Source organism: Perna viridis, chromosome 6 (assembly GCF_037379345.1).
Source record: "Perna viridis isolate PV_CMFRI_1.1 ecotype Kerala chromosome 6, ASM3737934v1, whole genome shotgun sequence".
Classification (NCBI taxonomy): domain Eukaryota; kingdom Metazoa; phylum Mollusca; class Bivalvia; order Mytilida; family Mytilidae; genus Perna; species Perna viridis.
The window spans coordinates 27,031,319-27,038,762 of NC_142450.1; positions in this window are offsets into that span (position 1 = coordinate 27,031,319).

A 7,444-nucleotide genomic window follows, 5' to 3' on the forward strand; every position below is an offset into this window, starting at 1 on the left:
GTGTTTATTAGAAAACAGAAATGATATGAATAGTCGCATGAACAGTTTCACTTTTTTTCCTAAAAGTTTGTTAGTAATGTTCAAATAATTTTGTTTTTATCAAATGATAAATACAAAATTTTAGATGAATGAGTAACTGGAAAACTAACTTAATGTCCCATTTATTGGACATATGTAGTCAATCTTTATATTTATCGCTTTCCACTATGCGCTGATTGTAAAGAGCGATGATAAAAAAATCGGAAGCTTAAACAAATACCTCCCATCGAGAACCACTTCCTACTAGTGTACTATTTCACACCCTCTCGTCTGTGTCCGCCGGTATATCAACATATACACAATGGCGATCAAAGCAAAATAACCCAGTACATAGTACATGCAATAAACAAGGACAATGACCTGTGTATTCTATCAGATAATTACCATGTCAGAAGTTCCTTTTATACTCTTGTTTAAACCGCGATTTTAGTATAACCACCACTTGCAAAGTGGGGGGGGTACATAGTGATAAGGGTGTCTCTGCATCCTTCCTTCACAGGGGGGGGGGGGCATCTATTATCCGTTACTCCTCCTATACCATTGTATGGAATGGAATGAAATTCTCACAGAATCTCTATTACATGTTCCGACTCTGCACCTAGTTCCTATTTTAGATTTTGATCCGAATAACTTTGGAGGTTTCACATAGCAAAATTTGTTAGTATGGGGACATGGGGGTCTCATCTCTTATCCGGTACTCCTCGGACTCTTTATTAGAGCCTTGTAGTTCTATTTTAGATTTTGATCCGAATAAATTTTGGAGTTTCACATGGCAAAATTTGTTAGTATGGATACAAGGGGGGCTATCTCTTATCCGTTATTACTCGTATACCACTGAATAAAACTGAGTGAAACTTTCACGGAATATTTATCACATATCAGTGGCGGATCCAAAGCGGAGTAAGGGCGGGGCCCCCTTAGAAAATTGCAATTTTTGAAAAATTGTTGAAAAATTGTTCAAGATACACTCAGAATGCAAGATTTGAGGTTTAATATTTCAAAATTTTTTTAGGGGGCATGCCCCCAAACCCCACAGCAAATTCGGACCACTTCGTGATCCTCACCGGTGGTCCTGTCAAGAATTTTTGTTGCCCCCCCCCCCACCTTACCTAAAACTGGATCCGCCACTGCGTATTGTGCACCTCCTCATTTAAAATTGATCCGAATCAATTTTAGGGTAATATGGACTTTGTAATTTGTTAATGTGGGGAGAAGGGGGTCCCATCTCTTCTCCGTTATTCCACCTATACCACTGAATGGAATTGAATGGAACCATCACAGAATCTTTATTATACGTTCCCATAGTGCACATCTTACTAAAGTTAAAAGGTGCATGTTATCAAATTGGGGAGTGGGGGTATCTAGTTAGTGAGCATTGCTCACAATTTTCTAGTTTAAACTAACTTCACATTTTTATATACTTTAGTTTGGTCCTATGCGACTTGCAAGTGTTTATTGTAGAAAAAAGCGTCGATTGTGAACTGTACTGTTTTTGTTGGTGGAGCTGTCCTGTGTGTGAGTTTTCCTTCACGTACGTTTTCGTTCGATGCAATATTATATAAATAACATATAGCTAAGAGGGTGATAGAGCAGTTTGTTACCCCGAGAAAATCGGTGTCACCCCGAAGCGTAGCCGAGGGTGACAATGTATTTTCAAGAGGTAACAGACTCTCTATCACCCTCTTAGCTATATGTTATTTATATTATTATACTGAATGTTCCATCGTCATTCTTTTTCAAACTAAGTCTGAACAATAAGTTTTGTATGCTTGTCTTTGGTCTTTACATTTTCTTCAATAAAATTGTTTTATTTTCTTTCAGATTCTTTCCTTCAAGAAACTGTAAACGTCAATTGTGGATCACACTCCTTTTGTGACATTTATTCAATGTATCGTTGATGGACCTTTTCCCTGCTCACAAACAGAAATGTTAATAAGATTTTTTGTATTGTTTATTTTTTGTATTTTTTGTTAATATGCTTTCGTTTTTTTTTCTGTTATAAGTTTTCTTGTATATAGTGATTTTATCCAACTGTTTACGAGGCAAAATTTACAACAACTACAACAAAAACTAGTCTAGTGAACTTGTATGCCTGTATTTTATTGTAATTATTATCATTTCAGCAGAAGTCCTCATAAGTATGTTATTTTACTTGTGTCTGATCCATTTTGTTTATTGCAAATAAAATATGTTTAAACAAATTTAGTGCGCTGCTTAAATTTGTATATGTCTAAGATCACCAAGTCGTGTTTAATATGCTACAACATAATTAAAAATCAAAATGAATTAATTGAAAGCATAACTTAATTAAATTAGCTCAAATTATCGAACAGCAGTAAGTCCACTAAAAATAAAACCCACCACACATATGACTATTTTTTTTTTAAATTAAATTGTTACCCGTTTTGATTTTCCATTATTATATAATTTGAAAATGAACATTTCGTGAGATTATTTGTCATGGTCATTCCAGAATTTCCCAGACTGTTAAATTTTGTTCGAACTTCTGGCTTCATGTTTTGTACGCTTAATTTATAACATGATTGTCCGAAACACATACCATCGGAAATTTACAAATGTATCTTTAAATTGATAATGGTTACAGACCACCAATTCAACCAATGAGCATTTGGAACGTACACAAAAATAGTCCTACGCAGATATTACCCCTGCTCCTCATAGTGTTGTGAAAAAAGTTCTCATCTTATTTAAAAAATTTAAACAGTTTCTGAAAGGAAAAACATTTCTGTACATTTTATAGGTGAATTTTGCTTCTTGTGATGTGAGGCCTAATCTCCATAATGATTTTTAAATATACCCCTATCTTGTGAAAACACTGGGATTTCCCATGCTATTTATAGACCCTTCACTTCCGGTGACCAGTACTGCACTGCAAGTCTGCTAACCCCACATGCCATTCTGAGGATTGTGAACTGACATATGTAGAATCATGCTGATATATAGTCCTCTGCAGGTTAAAGTTAAGGTAAAGTCCAGAGAAGCCATTGAATATTGTGAAATTAGCATAGAAGCCTATGGAAAGTGGAATTGGTGGTTTTTAGCCTTAAGATGAAGCCATGGCAAAATGAAAAGTTTCTTGAAATAGCTTTAAACTACTTGAAGATCTTGTTAACTTTGCCATGAGAGGAATACACTACAAAAATCCTTCAAAATATGCATTTTTTTTAAGTTATAGGTCCAAATTATGGAAAATTGGTCTTTTTGGCTGATTTTCATGTCCTATCTTGTAAAAAGTGTAGAAAATTTAGTAAAAATATCAAATATTAAACTTTGAGGGCTATATTTACCTAAATATGGTGGTAATAAGCACTTGAAATCAAGTTTTGTGTAGATTTGAGCAAAAATTAGGTTAGAAATGAGGAAAAACTCACTTTCATTACTGCGGTTAAGGCCATATCAGCATTCCCCTATGGCAACATGGAAAATCCATTACTGAGTACTTTTTTTGCTTTAGGTGCCCTTTACTGGTCCTGTTTTAATGTGAAAACACTGTATTTACAAATTTAAAGCCAAATATATCACCTTTTGTGAAAATTTAAAGATTTAGGATTTTTGACATGTGATCAAGAAAAAGGGGGAGGCATGTCAGAAATAAATTTTTAAAAATAGACCAATTTCTCAGAAAATGATTACTTTTAAAACTATTTCTTCATTAATATTGTTAAAAAACAGGTTGTGATTGATATTTTTTTATTTGAAAAGTCAGAAAAAGTTCTTTGCAAATATTTAATGCATTTAAGTATGGTAGAATATTGTCACTTTTTTGCTTGCACAACTTGGTTACCCTATATTTAAAAATCAAATATTTAAAAAAGTGCTTGTCACATTTCACTGAAACTTTGCAAATGCATTCAGTATGTGTGTAGGAAGAAACCTGTATAGTTATTTATTTTTTCTAAGACAAAAAGTGACTCTTTAGGTTACAGACCACCAATTCAACCAATGAGCATTTGGAACGTACACAAAAATAGTCCTACGCAGAAATTACCCCTGCTCCTCATAGTGCTGTGAAAAAAGTTCTCATCTTATTTAAAAAATTTAAACAGTTTCTGAAAGGAAAAACATTTCTGTACATTTTATAGGTGAATTTTGCTTCTTGTGATGTGAGGCCTAATCTCCATAATGATTTTTAAATATACCCCTATCTTGTGAAAACACTGGGATTTCCCATGCTATTTATAGACCCTTCACTTCCGGTGACCAGTACTGCACTGCAAGTCTGCTAACCCCATATGCCATTCTGAGGATTGTGAGCTGACATATGTAGAATCATGCTGATATATAGTCCTCTGCAGGTTAAAGTTAAGGTAAAGTCCAGAGAAGCCATTGAATATTGTGAAATTAGCATAGAAGCCTATGGAAAGTGGAATTGGTGGTTTTTAGCCTAATTGAATGTTGATTGTAATACATGGCATATTTATTTGAATTATTCATTTAGCGACAGATAACTAATACTTGAACTTTATCCTTTATCCTTAAAACAGGTCAAATATACTAAACTGAATTCGATAACGAATGCACGTTTACACCATAGGAAATAGGAATTTCCGTGTGTTGTTTTATTTGCATTTGATTCTGCTATCCAATAATTCTCGATATGATATGAGATCATTAAAATGACATCAGATTCTAAACCAAAATGAAGATCGTATGATATTTTAAAAGTTCCTTAGAAAGAAAAGATAATGTATATAGTTATTTATTTAAGTTAATCGTTAATAGAAAACACTGTGGAGGCAGAATTTGTAAACAAAAATTATAGATTTTAGATTTCACCCCCTCAATTTTAGGTGGGAGTACGTCCGGCACCCAAGGCCGGGCCCAGACAGTTTGAAAACATACACACACAACAAAGAACTTGCAATAACCAAACTAATACATACAAAAGTATCATAAGTAAGGGGGTGCCAGCCGAGGTTCCTCAGGAAAAGAGGGAGGTGTGCTAAGACATTATTTGCCATTTTTTGTCAATTTTACATATGAAGATGACAAATTTTCCAATAAAAAGGGGGTGCCAACCCCTGCACCCCATCCAAATCCGCTTCTGGGGGTGCCCATTCTTGGATCCATCCCTTACATTTAATGATACAAAGAAATAAACATTATACAAAAAGTTATATAGAAGGATGGTTAGGAACAGGCGCGAATTCAAAGATTTCGATAATGAGGATCGAAAAAAGGGTTATATTCTATAATTCAGTTACTAATTCTTGTTTAAATATTGTAAAAAATACAATTTTCTTGAACAAAACGGGGGTTCCGAGCCCGACCCCTCACACACTCCACTGAGTAAAGGAAATATATAAGATAGTTTTGTAGGCCTGATTAGACAATTAAAAACCTCATTTGGAAATAAATCAGAAGTATCTTAGAACTTTTTTTATTAAAGAGTAAAGTTGTCCTTGGCTTGCCCAATTTGTGCAAATACATGTTAGTCTATGATATATATAAATAGCGTTTGTCTCTGTAAATGACTATAAATCACATCTTAATATTTGATAGTTTAGAGTCCTATTTAGTTTTTACATACAGATGCTGTCATTTATTTTTTTGCCAACAAACAAAGAGTGGCGAACTAGAAAGATATATAAGTTCAAAGTTAATTTAATAAACAATATTTATGATTCATTGATTACACTAACACATACAAATAATAGTTGTGGTTGTGTATTAAATTGGGAGCTTATCAATTGGACATACTTCTCAAATTGCTCATTTATGCGGTAGTGTACTAAGTCAGACTGCAAAACCAGCTCAGAGCAGATCTAGAACTTTGAGGAACTATCCACCTAACATCTAAAAGTATCGCCGCACAATTTCTATTCGTTTTTATTCAAAACAGTTTGCTCCCTCGTTTAACCCACCATTTCCAAGCCTTGATCATTGCGTTTTTTTCCCAGCATTTGTTATAAGGACTTTCATTCAGTTCTTCTGATTCTTCCTGACCCGTGCAGGTCCGGGTGTCAAAAGAATAGGCCTGCAGCAGCGTTAAGCTTGTCGTAAAAGGCGACTAATTAGTGCTCAGAACCTTAGTCGGGGGCTAGAGCGCTCTGCCCACAGAGCAACTGGGTTGTGTGCCCCAGGTGGTGGAATGGGGTACCCCTGGCGTGTTACATGCTGGGGTTGTCAGGCTATAATACGGAAAACCTGACCGCAAACCATAGTGGTGCACCGTGTTGGGAAAGATGCCACGTTCCTCGCACGTAAAAAAACCCTACCGTGGTATTCTCCCGGAGTAGGAACCATAGGGCTCCGCCACAGGAGGCTAAATTGCCCGACTCTACCCACCTCTCCCTATTTCCAGTGGCAATCAAAATTTTACGACCCCATTATCCTTGTGTCCCATCCCATTTTTTTATTTCATCGTCATTTCATGTTCATTTTATCATCCACTTCATGTTCATCGCCTGAATATAGCTGAAATATGAAATGAGTATTGCCTTGAAATAATTTCGGTAACTTTAATCTCTTGATGTAACTCTGTATCGCAGATTCGTGAAGACAGGATCCTATATGAGCTTCTGTATGTCCATCCCCTTTTTAAGTCGCTAATATTGTTAGCTTTTTATTATATAAAGGTCATATATGTTATCAGAACACTGATATCTATATATAGCCATTGCCAGTTGTTTAATCTTCTTCATTCGGGTCAGAACGGTTACGAAAGAGTACGCAATAATATCAAGGAACAGAGATTTTAGATGGAAGTCATCCGATTTTAGAGCATATCGCATTTGTACCATTTCGGATGTTGAAAGTAAGCCAAAATCAGTGACAGTATATATTTGACGATTAGCGACTTTGAAGACTTCAGTCTTTGGTTTCTATCTGGACAGAATTTCCACTTATTTCCCCCTCTTTCTATACAACATGGGTCACTACAAAGGCAAACTATACCATCAATCTGTAGTCATTATCCTCGTCCAGCTTATTATTTGTATAGACGCCTATACACATTTCAGAAACTCTGTGTAGGTCCAAACCCAAGGCTTTGAATTTTTTTCTGAAGAAAAACGTTAAAAACATGCGTTTTAATAATACGAAGCTAAATAATGATTTTGTAACATTAGTATAACATTGAACGTGTCATAGATTTCCTTTCCTCTTTCGTCTACCCTGGACTTAACTTTTTTGGACAACTCAGCGGGTGTTTCTAGAAAAGCGGAGGACGCTTACTCTTCGGTGCACCTGGTCCATTTTTAGTGGAGTCCGAGTTGTTCATTTCTTTTGTTACTTTGTATTATTTTGGTTATTTTATGTTCTTTGTTGTGAGTATGTTTTCCATGTCTGGCCTTTCCCCTGGATCTTTTGATTTCCGCTAGAATCTTGGTTCCCTTGATTACGCTGCCAGAAAAAGTTGTTCCCGGTTCAAGTTCGAAGTGAT